Source organism: Phasianus colchicus, chromosome 1, assembly GCF_987193195.1.
Source record: "Phasianus colchicus chromosome 1, bPhaCol1.hap1.1, whole genome shotgun sequence".
Taxonomy (NCBI): Eukaryota; Metazoa; Chordata; class Aves; order Galliformes; family Phasianidae; genus Phasianus; species Phasianus colchicus.
The window spans coordinates 19,140,377-19,153,749 of NC_143436.1; positions in this window are offsets into that span (position 1 = coordinate 19,140,377).

Here is a 13,373-nt window from a genome sequence, read left to right on the forward strand (position 1 = left end):
GTGATCATTATTAAAAAGGATGTAAGAAAACAGAAACATTACATACAAAAGGATTTTTTTTCTTTAAATCACTTAGGAATACAAGCAAAACTTCTCCAGCAGACTTTTCTCTTCACAAAAACAAGGCAAAGAAACAAACAAAAAGAAACCGGTATCATCCTTTTAATTACTCTTCTGGCTTTCTTTGTTGGAAATTCTTTCATGCATAATTATATCAGTTAAAAAAATCCTAAATGTATATTTCCCATTGATTTCTCAGGCAACTGCACTGCCAAGAAAAAAAAAAAAAAAAAAGAAAAAGAAAAATCAGTTGTGAATTTCTACTTGATTTCCCAGGCATATACTTAGCAGGAAACCAAATCTGCAAAAAATTCAGAGGTTCAACAGTGAACAGATGTTGAAGGTGTGAAAAAAAGAAATCCAACTCTTGTCATATAAATCTGAGTCCAGAAGGCTACATTTCTTTGCATGGATTATTCTTTCTGCAGTGATTCTTTTATTCTTATCCTGAAACTTTCAAAGATTCTGGTGAAAACTAAATAACAGATCTCCAGATCTCACTGAGGCAAAGAAAATCTGAGGTTCGTGGAAAGATTTTTATTTTAGAAGATGTCTCACTCAAACAGCCAGAATTTATTTTATTAAGGAATGATGGATAAAACTGATCTCAGGAAGGATGAATTTTAAACATAAGGAAATATCAGGGGAAAGGAAATAAGATTTTTTCTTTTTTATATCTTTTCTTTCAAAAAGGTGTCTTCCTTAAAAAAAATGTAATACACATTTTAAATTATATTTAGAAAATAGCTCTTTCTGAATCAATGGTGACATCTTCATATCAAAGGCAAAAGAACCTGTGAATTAATTTTTTTCTGGGATGACGATACTTTTCTTCTTACAGACATACTATTTGCAAAGGAAACTGGCAAGTGGAGAGAGTGAAGCAATGCTTTAAAGGATCATGCTAACTCTACTGGCAGCTGTCAGGTAATTTCATGGGCCTTAATCTTTTCCAAGAAGTATATTTAGAGAGGTGACACTGTGCATCGAACTCCCTCCACAGCATCCTTTTCCTCACTGACCAGTACCAAGGCCTTGGCTGTTTTTCCAGGTCGCCTGAGAACCTAAATTCCAAAATTGAGACTTTCAATTCACATTGCCCTGAGCTCCATGCAACATGGCTCAGAGAAGCTGACAACTCCCTGAAATAAGCAGTTGTTCCTATTTTACAGAGTAGCAAAATGAAGCAGACAAATAAGTTGAGCAACATAGAGGTTTTTGGTTGCTTTTTGTTCATTTGTTTTCACAAAATATCAATTACTCAAAGCACTGACGAGAACAGTGTCTGCAGTTAATCTTAATGGTCTGAGAAAGAACAACCTCGGTGTGTTTCCATTCATTTTTTCAACAAGAGAGGAATGCAGCCCCATAAGTCGCCTCTGACCATTCAGAAACCAGGACAGTGTTTAGAAGCTGATTAGATAATAATGATAATTGCAGTAAAAGACCCATATGGCCATTATTATATCAATTTTGCTGCTATAATTATGGTAACTACTGCAACAAACCTACCTTATGTAGTCATGCAAACTAATTAAAAAGTAATTTCCACATCTGCAAATGTTTTTGCCATTGGCTAAATTTCAGTGGATTTTCTGAGTGTACTACAAGGAGTTCTAAAGCTTGGACAAATCACTGCTTTAATACTCAAATTGTGCTTTAGGCTCTTCCACCAGCTCTACATGCCTTTCAGCAAATAACTACCACTGTGACTGAATACCCACCTGAAAGAAAAACTTGCTGTATTCAACGTTTGTAAGAGAACAAGGCAAGAGTCTGAAGCTTAACTAATTCTAGTCAATAACAGCCAATATTTTCAAATGTCAGTGTTTCAAATTTATGAGCTTAAAATATCGAGGGAACTGGTTCTCAGTAACCGACAGCTAATTTTCATTTATTCTAAGTGTAAGGAAACTCAATTTTGAGAAGAATTATTCACTGATGTGGTGGTTTCACCCTAATGGACAGCTAAACTCCATTACAACTACTTCCTCTCTGCTCCTACTGAAAGGAAGGGGAGTAGAAAATAAGATGGAAAGGGGTTAAAGGATTCGGATAAAGACAAGAAGATTACTCACCACTTACTGTTAAGAGAAAATAGCATAGAGAGATTAATGTAACTTATTGCCTACTGATTACTGTAGAAACTACTGAGAACTGAAAGTAAACTAAGAACAGATTCATTGTCATATGCTTTCTTCTACATGTTCCCCATAAGCAATGCAGAGGAAAGTGAAATAGGATTTGCAAGCCATCTGTAAAACTTTGCCTTTCCTTCATCTGCACTCTCTTCCTCTGCTCCCTGTATGGGGTCCCTCCTATGGAATGTTGTCCTTCTTGAATTGATCCTACATGGGCGTCCCACAGGCTGCAGTTCTTCAAGCACTGCTCTAACATGGATCTGTACCACAGGGCCCATCCTTCAGAATTGGACTGCTCCACATGCGTCTCCACAGGCAGCAACTCCCCTAACCCTCCTCACCACCACAGGCTGCAGGTCTGGCCTGGGCCCTGTTCCTGCAAGTGCTCCCCATGGACTGTACTTCCTTCCTTCCTTCCTTCAGGCCTCATCCAAGACTGAACCATGGGCTCTTCCAAGGCTGCACATGGACATCTGCTCCACGTGGTGCCCATGGGCTGCATGGGGACAGCCTGCTCTACCCTGGGCCTCTCCATGGCTACAGGGAAACTTCTGCTTAATGCCTGTTGCACTTCCTGCCCTCCTTCTGCACTGACTGGTGTCTGCAGGGCAGTTTCTCTCCACATTTTCTAACTTCTCTCTCTCAGCTGCTGTTGTGCTGCATTTTTTTCCCTTTCTTAAATATGTTCTCTGGGATGAAACTAGCATTGTTTTGGTCAGTGACAGGTGCATTCTGGAGCTGTCTGCAACTGGCTTTTATTTGGCATAGGGCAGCTTCTGGGCTCTTCTTACAGAAGCCACCCCTGCAAATCCCTACTGTTATGTACCAGAGAAACCTTTACCGCATAATCCCAGTGAGGCTGGCTATGGAGTAGCTGTAGTTTGACATTGATTCTGGAAGTTATTCACCCCAGAGCACCAATCAGTAGGACAACACGAACACTACCACTGTGTTCAAGACCTTAAAATGAACAGAGATCTGGACTTTGTGATTTCTAATATCAGTCAAAATTTGAATGTGTCAAAGTGCACAAACTATAAATTCAGCATCAGCAGGAACAGAAGACTGATATCCTTCAGGCCAAATAAAGTTAATACAGTCAAGTCACTGAAGTCAGGACTTCACTAAATAACTAGGCAAAATCCACAGAAAATATATATGTGATAAGAAAAGGGTAATGGCTTTTAGAAAAAAGAAAAAAAAAGTTAGATTTAGATTAGATATAACGAATAAATTATTTGCTGTTAGAGATAGTGAGGCACTGGAACAAATTGCCTGGAGAAGTTTTGTATGCCCCATTTCTGAAAGTGTTCAAGGCCAGGTTAAATGGGGCTTTGAACAACTTTTGGAAGGTGCCCTTGCTAATGGCAGAGAGCTTGTAATTAAATGGTCTTTAATGTTCCTTCCAACCCAAACTATTCAGTCAATCTATGATTCTACATAGCTAACAACGTTATTTAGTCTTGTATGCATTTTAATTTTTATTTTTACAGAAGCCATCAAAATTGAAAGACTGTTAAACTGTCCTGCAAGTGGATGAATAAGGAGAGAGACAGAGGAAGATTTTCTGTTTGGGTTGAATGAGGTCTTGGCTCACAAACTAAAGCTGTGTTTTGATTGTCCCTAGTTTCTTTTTCAAAGGAGGATAAGAAGAGTAGAATATAAACTGAGTAGTAACATGATTCCAAACTGAAAATCAGTCTGATTGATAAAATAAAATTACCAGGAGAAAAGCAAATATAAAATTGTATATATACATATATAGAGAGAGAGAAGGGGGGAGGAGGAGGGGAGAGTTTGTGGAGGTTTAAAATCAATAAACTAGAATCTTAGGCTATTCCAACCTAAATTGATGTTTTTCCTTAAATGATATTGTTTTTTTCTGATGTTTCAGTTTATATTGCTGTATTCAATATACATTTAATGTATACATGTATGCACATGTATACAAGATTACTTCCTTTGTTAAACATACACAAAACTAGTTTCACTGAGTTTCTGAGCTTCACTATTTTCCTGAGCTTCTTTCTTCTAGTGATACTTAAGCTCACAGCCTCATATTAGTGATTCTAAGCCCCAGTCAGCAGTCTTAGTGTTGTAAACATTGACTATAAGGAGAAAAGAGAGTAGGATCCAGGTCACCACACTGACTAAAATACAATTGCTGATATGTTCTGAACTAATTTCCAGAAGGAAAAATAAATAAATTAGAAGAGCAGTTGCTTCCTCATTGTTAGAAGTCAACTGCCTAAACTATTAATATCAACAGTACAAAAATAATTGAAGCTGAGAAAGGAACTTCTGAGGAAAACTGTGAACAGCAAAACATACAATGTCCCTTCTTTTTGTTTCACCTTATGAAACACGTGAAACAATTAGTTTCATCTTCCTTTTTTCATCTTCCCAGGCTCTGAGGTTTCTCCACCTTCATTGCTCTCCTCTGCTCTGAGCAGCTGGAAATATATCTGCACACTCAGCTTCATATCTTCATAATCAGGACACAAACAAATCTGAGCTGTAAATCCCTTCGAATTTTATGATCCCACAACAATTAGCTTGAAAGGGAACTGAACCACATGTGAGCCTGTTAAATATGCCATCTAATGAGTACAATGCCCTGTCTTAGACAAAATGGGATGATTCAAACAAAATATAGTATAATCTTTTTCTTAAATGTATGCTTCACATTAAAAGGGAAAAAGTTAAAAATATAGAAGGTCATTTCTGATTAATGTAACTGCACTGCTGCATCTCATTGACTTTAGGGAAACTACAGTGTTGTAAAAAAATACTCTCTAAACAGTAAAACTGATGTGCATGTTAAAAAATTGAGGAAAATTACTGCAAAATCCATGTCCATATCTCTTCAGTTTCTTTTTTTCTTTTTTTTTTTCTTTTCTTTTTTTTCTTTTTTTTTTTTTAATATGATAAGCAGCAGTTTGAACTTGACAGTTAGTACACTAGTTTCAGGTCACCAGAGTGAAATATCTTTTCTTTTTTAATTGTATTCTGGAATGCCTCTTCTTTTCTAAGTAATTATTTTATATTTGTCCATGGTTGTGGTAATTTTTGTCTTATTTTGTTTTATTTGATCTAGTATTTCTGTAAAAAAAGAAATGTACAAAGAGGAAAAATAATAAAGAAGGAAGGTTTCAGAATTTTATTATATTTCTCCTGATATTAAGCAATGCATCAAAACACAAAAATAACTTTATAATTTCTGTGTAAAACCATGAACTCATGAAAGGGAAGCACACACTAATATAGTTTGCCCCAAAGTTTTTAGTATGGTATAATGATTTTTATGCTTAATTAAATGTAATGATTCTTTTGACTGGAATAGTCAACATTTGTTACTTTTGCTAATTGAATGAATACAACTGTGTGTAAATATTAATTTCTCTCTCTCCTTCACAGAATCATATAATCACAGAATAACCAAGTTTGGAAAAGTGTATTTTCAGTATTTCTGTTTCATTTGTTTTATAGGTGTGGCATGACAAGTATCTGCTTACTTTCAAGATTTCTTTTAGTAAATGAAAGAAGGTGATAAATGTATTAGGAGTGAAAGAGAAAAAATCTAATTGAAGAGAAAAAATCTAATTGCTTGAGAAAGCATCTTAATTAATTCAACATAAAGAAAATCAAATATCAACAGTTAGCATTATGAAACAATTTTAAGAAACTCACCAGTCTGAATTACACTATAGATGAAAATTTTGGAAACAATGCCTCCAGTGCCTTTCCATGCATATTCATGCTCCATATGTCTTGTTTTGAGATACAGGGCACATTTTTTCCTGGATTGTTTATCTGTATGAGACCCATCTTTTGCAACCTCAGCTTCCTGCTGGAACACTAACATAGAAAAGTTTTCAGAAAAACAAAGGAAAAATATGCCATAGGTAACACCTCTTATTTTATTATGTTGGCCCACAACATCAGAAGTGGATGTCTGGCATGGCAGTACAGGCTGAAACATCCCACCAGTATTCCATTACATTTTTTTGCCATGTGATAGATGGCAGCAGAGGGGCAGCCTGACAAAATGTCATCTGACATGGAAGGATGTATGGAGCATGATTGAATTCCTCCACAAAGAAAATATTGTACTCACTGATATTCATTGATGCTTGCTGAACATTTATGGAGACAAGACAGGTGATATGAGCACAGAGGGGTGGTGGTTGATGCGTTTCTGTGGTGGCAACGATGTGAAAACGTTCCAGAAGGGCATGCAGATTTTTACAAGTGTAGCATGCAGGCTCTTGTTCATCACTGGCAAAAATGCATAACTAATTGTGGTGACTATGCTGAAAAATAGTGTTTTTTTAGTTGAGAATTTGCTTTGTCAAGTAATGTTATTGTGCTTTTTGTATGTGTTGAAGTTTCCATGGAAATAAATAGGAAGCGTTATTTTTGGAGCGACCTACTTATTTCTTTAACACCTTTGGCTTTGACTGTTGATGTTCATCTCATGATTACTGGATACTTCATCAGTAAAGCTTTTCCCTGCTACTTATTCTGAATGAGAATTAAAGAGATTACATCTTCCATAGTGTGCATAACATTTATTTTTGTCTTAACACAGGGGCTAACATGGGGGCTGTCATTTCTGGGAGACTTCATAGGCAATACAGAAATTATGGAAGCTAAATATTAAACTGTGAATACTGTTAAACTATGAGTACAGTTCATAGAAGGACTTTCCCAAAGTATCTTGATAGTCAACTAATGCATTTCTTTTATGTGGCCTGCAGCATTTTCCTTCTCATCACAGAAATGCACCATTGATTTAGTACATTTCTGTTATTTGCCAGTAGGTAGAATGAAAATCCCTGAGAGATATAAATCCGATTTGATAGTCTTCTTGTCCACTTGTTAATGGGCAGTTATTCAAATTAACACTTTAAATTAAACATTTAGTATATCTCAAGTTGGCATTAAATATTGTTTTGTGACAACAAAACAATGAATAATGAAACAAATTCAATTACTAGCACAATATATTCACTATTAAAACAATACAAAAATTTGGAAAAGGAATGACATTGCTTCATGGGAAGCATTGCCTCTATTCATAGAGGAAATAAAAGTTACTTTAAAATGCTAGCAAATGTGTTTAGATTTATGGAGATTTTATATGACTAGTCATTAAATTATTTCCCATTTATATCTAACATAGGAGAAGCTGAGATGTCCTGATGGATACTGTTTATCACTGAGTGATCACACCTGAAAATTTTGAACTGTTCAAAGAAAATGCTGGAAGTACTTAGAAGAATTTCAAAGTCAACAAAACTGTAGTTGGCTTTTGCTCTTCTGGCTTGAGAGGAGATGCTGTGTGTGTGAGTGAGTATATGTGTGCTTTATTGCTTTTTCTTTTCCGTTTATAATAAATTTAGATGCTTTTGATGATGCCCACTGAATTAGAGCATATGGCAGAAACACCTCAATTGCATAAGTTGTATATAAGATACCAAGGTCCGTAGTCTTTTCTTCTCTTGATTAATGTTGGAACAAGCAATATTCTACACAAGTTAGTAGTGAAAGTTCTACCTGCGTGCTATAAAATAATTAGTCCCTGTGATCAGAGAGGAACCTGTGAAGTCTTAGATACTACTCAATAACAATGTTAAACCATTGGTGATTTATGACAATCACAAGATTTGCATTTGTGGCTCTCGCATACAGATTTTGATAACCATTTACAGCTTCAGCTTCTGAAAAATGATTTTATGATCGCCAAGGATCGCTGCTTCAGAGCTGGTGCAGCCAGAAGCACAGCGACTGACTGCGAGGTACATAGGGGTTTCGGAGAGAGCAGAGCAGCCGGGCAGCTCTCGGCCGGGCAGTTCTCACGAGAGCGGCCGTCGGGGCGGGGGCATTGCCAGGGCAGCGGCTCTGCAATCAACCCCCTTGCCTTGAAAAAGCCTTGGGGAGGATAGCGGTAGTCGCGGCGCACCAAAGAACGCATGTGAGATACACGTAGGCTTATTGGCTTATTTGTCGAGGAGAATCGGTAAGCCACTCCTGCACGGGACTCCCCAGAAAGGACGGTTGTTATTGCCCCCGGGTAAGTGATAAGTGCCAGGGCTCCTGTTAACGACCCGGCAATGGGGAGGGGGCAGAGCCAGCACTACCTGCAGCAGGGTGGGCCTGATCAGGCACACCCCATTAAGGCTATCTAGTAGTGTTAGTGTGCCTGGTGGTTGGCAATGGCTGCACCCCAGAGGAAGGCTAACACCACAAGAACTGTGGAGTCCCAGGCGGAAGTTCCATGCTCACGCAGAAAAAAGACTGCAGCCAAAAAGAGCATGGAGACTCAGACTGAGGCCCCAACACAAGATGCTAGTACGCAGGTCACTGGCTGTCATGAGTGCCAGAGCCTGGCCTTTGCAATGCTGGGTGATGGAAGCAGCAGTTGTATAAGATGTGACCAACTACATGACTTACTCATGTAAGATCTGAAAGAGGAGGTAGAGTGGCTGAGGACCATAAAAGAGTGTGAGAGGGAGATTGACTGGTGGTGCCAGTCCCTGTCGGTCCTGAGATCTGGGCACATAGCTGAGGCATCATGTGGAGCACGTCACCCCCCGCTGCCTCGTAAACGGGTGGGAGAGGGGAAGTGGCACGTGGGTGAGGGGAACTGGCAGGCTGAAGGTGCTGCAGTGAGCCTCTTGTCCTCTCCTCCTCCTATGAACAATTCGAGAAAGGGGGAGGAGTGGAAACATGTACCGGCTCAACAGAGTGGGTGTCCCCCATCCTGACCATCCTCAGCTCCCCAGGTGCCTCTGAGTAATAGGTTTGAGGCACTGGAACTCAAGAGAGAGGTGAGTGGGAGTGTGGAGGGAGGTCAACCCGTGAGGTTACCTCAGGAAAAGCAGTTTACCCCACACCTCAAGACTTCCTCCATCCGGAAGGAAGAAGGGTGGTTGTTGTAGGAGACTCCCTGCTGAGACGAACGGAAGGCCCAATATGTCGGCCCAACCCTACCTGTAGGGAGGTGTGCTGCCTCCCTGGGGCACAAGTCAGGGACATTTCTAGGAGACTTCCTGGTCTGATTCGCCCTTCTGATGATTACCCATTATTGATAGTCCAGGCTGGCAATGACGAAGTTGCTGAGAGAAGTCTCAGAGCTATCAAGAAGCTATCAAGAAAGACTTCAGGGGACTGGGGCAGGTAGTCGGGGGAGCGGGTGTGCAGGTGGTGTTTTCTTCCATACCTTCAGTGGCAGGGCAGGATACTGAGAGGTGCCAAAAAAACCACCTTATAAATAAATGGCTTAAAAGTTGGTGCAAATCCAGGAATTTTGGGTTTTTTGACCATGGGGAAACTTACTCGGAGCTTGGCATGATGGCAGCAAATGGAAGTAGCCCATCTCTGAGGGTGAGGAGGATCTTCGCTGAGGAACTGGCAGGACTCATTGAAAGGTCTTTAAACTAGGCATGAAGGCAGAAGGGGACAAAATCAGAGCCACTGGGGTTGAGTGGGTCATTCAAGGGCTCGTACTGAACCTGATGTGCAATGACAGTGAAGTACAAAGGGATGGACTGAGGCAGGGGGGTAGTGGGGATGCTGCTGTTCTAGGGGAACATAGATCCTCTATAAAGGCAGTGAGACGGAAAGCCGAGCTGAAGTGCCTTTATACCAATGCATGCAGCCTGGGAAACAAGCAGGATGAGTTGGAAACCGTGATGTGCTTAGAAAGTTACGACCTTGTTGCTATCATGGAAACATGGTGGGATGATTCCCATAACTAGAATACCACCACTGAGGGCTATCGGCTCTTTAGAAGAGATAGGCTAGGTAGGAAGGGTGGGGGAGTTGCCCTCTATGTCAAAGAGTGGATAGACTGTGAGGAGCTCCCTCTGAGAAACAGTCAGGATCAGGTTGAGAGCCTGTGGCTTAGAATTAGGGATGGGACCAACAAAGGCCAGCTGGTGATAGGAGTATGCTATAGGCCACCTGATCAAGGGGAGACTGTTGACGAGGATTTCTTGCTTCAGATGCGGGAGGCTTTGTGCTCAGGGTTCTTGTCCTGATGGGGAACTTCAACCATCCGGATATCTCTTGGAAAGACCACACGTCGAGTTGCAAGAGGTCTAGGAGGCTCCTGGAATGTGTTGATGATAACTTTCTGGTCCAGGTGTTGGACAGACCGACCAGAGGTGAAGTGTTGCTGGACCTGCTGCTCACCAATGCGGAGGAAATCATTAGTGGTGTTAAAGTTGGAAGCAGTCTGGGTTGCAGTGACCACGTTCTGGTCAAGTTCCTGATCTTGAGGGATGTGGGCATGGTGAAGAGTGGCATCAGGACCCTGAACTTTGGGAGAGCAAACTTTAAGCTGTTCAATGAACTCTTGGCCGATATCCCCTGGGATGCTTTATTTAAAAACAAAAATGCTGAGGAGATCTGGTTACTCTTCAAGGATGCCTTCCTGAGAGAGCAAGAACTCTCCGTCCCTCTGAATAAGAAAGCGGGCAGAGGAGGTAGGAAGCCGGCGGGGCTCAGTAAGGACTTGCTGGGCGTGCTGAGGGTGAAGAAAGGTGTGTACAAGCTCTGGAAACAAGGGCGTGACACCTTGGAAGAACACATGGATGAGTCCGGACTTGCAGATGTGGGATCAGGAAAGCCAGGGATCAGGTGGAACTGAACTTGGTGAGGGGCGTGAAAAACAATAGGAAGACTTTCCACAGGTACATTGGCCAGAAGAGACAGGCCAAAGCAAGTGTACCTCCTTTAGTAAATGTAAAGGGAGAACTGGCTTCAACGGACAGAGAGAAGACTGAGGTACTGAATGAGTTCTTTGCCTCGGTCTTCACTGGCAGCCAGGATTCCAGTACTTCTCCCGTCCCTGAGCCCTGCATCCCTACACCTCTGGGTGGGGACCAGGTAAATCCCCCCCTCCTGTTGTGAGGACAGAGCACGTCTGAGATAGTCTCATGAGACTGAATGTGTACAAGTCTATAGGGCCGGATGGCGTGCATCCCAGGGTTCTGAAGGAGCTGGCTGAGGTGGTTGCCGAGCCGCTTTCCATCATATTTGAGAAGTCGTGGTTGTCAGGTGAGGTCCCAGATGACTGGAGGAAGGGTCACGTCACTCCCATTTACAAGAAAGGGAGCGAGGAGGACCCGGGAACTACAGGCCGGTGAGTCTCACCTCTGTGCCTGGGAAGATCATGGAACAGATCATCCTGGATAGCATGCTTGATCACATGAGGAAAGGGCGTGTGATCAGAGATAACCAGCACGGCTTCACCAGAGGAAGGTCATGCTTGACCAATCTGGTTGCCTTCTATGATGGCGTGTCGGCATTGGTGGGCAAGGGAAGGGCGACTGATGTTATTTACCTGGACTTGAGCAAGACCTTCGACATGGTCCCCCACCACATCCTTATCTCCAAACTGGAGGGATGTGGATTTGACAGGTGGACCACTCGATGGATAAGAAAGTGGTTGAAAGGCCGCAGACAGAGGGTGGTCATCAATGGCTCTATGTCCAGGTGGAGGCCGGTAACGAGTGGCATCCCCCAGGGGTTTGTCTTGGGACCAGTGCTCTTTAACATCTTTATCAATGACATCGATGACGGAATCAAGTGCACCCTCAGCAAGTTTGCTGATGTCACCAAGCTGAGTGGTGTGGTTGACACGATAGGAGGAAGGGATGCCATTCAGAGGGGCCTCGAGAGGCTGGAAAGGTGGGTCCAGGTGAACCTGATGAGGTTCAACACGGCAAAGTGCAGAGTTTTGCACTTGGGCCGGAGGAATCCCAGGCATCCATACAGCCTGGATGGAGCGGTCCTTGAGAGCAGCCCTGCAGAGAAAGACCTGGGGGTCTTGATGGATGGAAAGCTTAACACGAGCCAGCAGTGTGCCCTTGAGGCTTGGAAGGCAAATGGTATCCTGGGCTCCATCAAAAGAGGGGTGGCCAGCAGGGACAGGGAGGCGATTGTTCCCCTCTACTCTGCTCTCGTGAGGCCTCATCTGGAGTACTGCGTCCAAGTGTGGAGCCCCCAGTACAAAAAAGACAGGGAGCTGTTGGAGAGGGTCCAGAGGAGGGCCACAAAGATGATCAGGGGACTGGAGCACCTCCCCTATGAAGATAGGCTGAAGGAGCTGGGCTTGTTCAGTCTGGAGAAAAGAAGGCTGTGGGGTGACCTCATTGCAGCCTTTCAGTACCTAAAGGGAGCCTACAAAAGGGAGGGGAATCAACTCTTTGAAAGGGTTGATAACCGCAGGATGAGGGGAAATGGTCTTAAGTTGAGGGAGGGGAGATTCAGGTTGGACGTCAGGGGGAAATTCTTTTCAGAGAGAGTGGTGAGGTACTGGAACAGGCCGCCCAGGGAGGTTGTGGATGCCCCTTCCCTGGAGGTGTTCAAGGCCAGATTGGATGGGGCCCTGGGCAGCCTGGTCTAGCATTAAATGGGGAGGTTGGTGTCCCTGCATGTGGCAGGGGTATTGGAGATTCATGATCCTTGAAGTCCCTTCCAACCTGGGCCATTCTGTGATTCTGTGATTCTGTGATTCTGTGATGAGACTTGAAATAAATGGATATTGGAATAATTAGGAAAGTGTTTATAAATAGTAACAGTAAGGATATACCTTCTTCTACTCTAAATTTTTTTTTTTAAATTGAATACTCTTAGTAGAGTATTTTTTAAAAAATCATAGGATAAACTCTTTTTATTTACTACTTTGGAAGCAATAGCCAACACTCAATAAGGAGTTTCGGTATAGCATGATGGTCTGAAATTAGACATTGTTTATTTGGAAGTGTTGAAAACAGCTAATGGTGATAATTCTTGACCTCCTTTGAATGTCGTCCTTGTCTGTTATCAGTAAGTGAAACTGTTGAATTAGAATTATCTCAATTTACGCCAGCCGTAGATCTGATAGCAGCTGTAGTTGCTAACTATGTGCTTTTAGAAGGAGACAATTCCACTGCTCTCTTATCTCTTTTCACACACAGTGGCAAGCCCAGTCTGATCTTGCAAACAGTGAAATTTGCAGTTCCCATCTCCTGTAGCAACCATGATGAAGGATAACTGACTCATCTGGTTTCCATTCTTATTAACATTCTAAAGCAAGAAAGATCAGTAACTTCCATGCGATCACATAGAGTCTCACATCAGACTGACACTAAACTCCAGCAGGGAAGTGATGAGGAGATG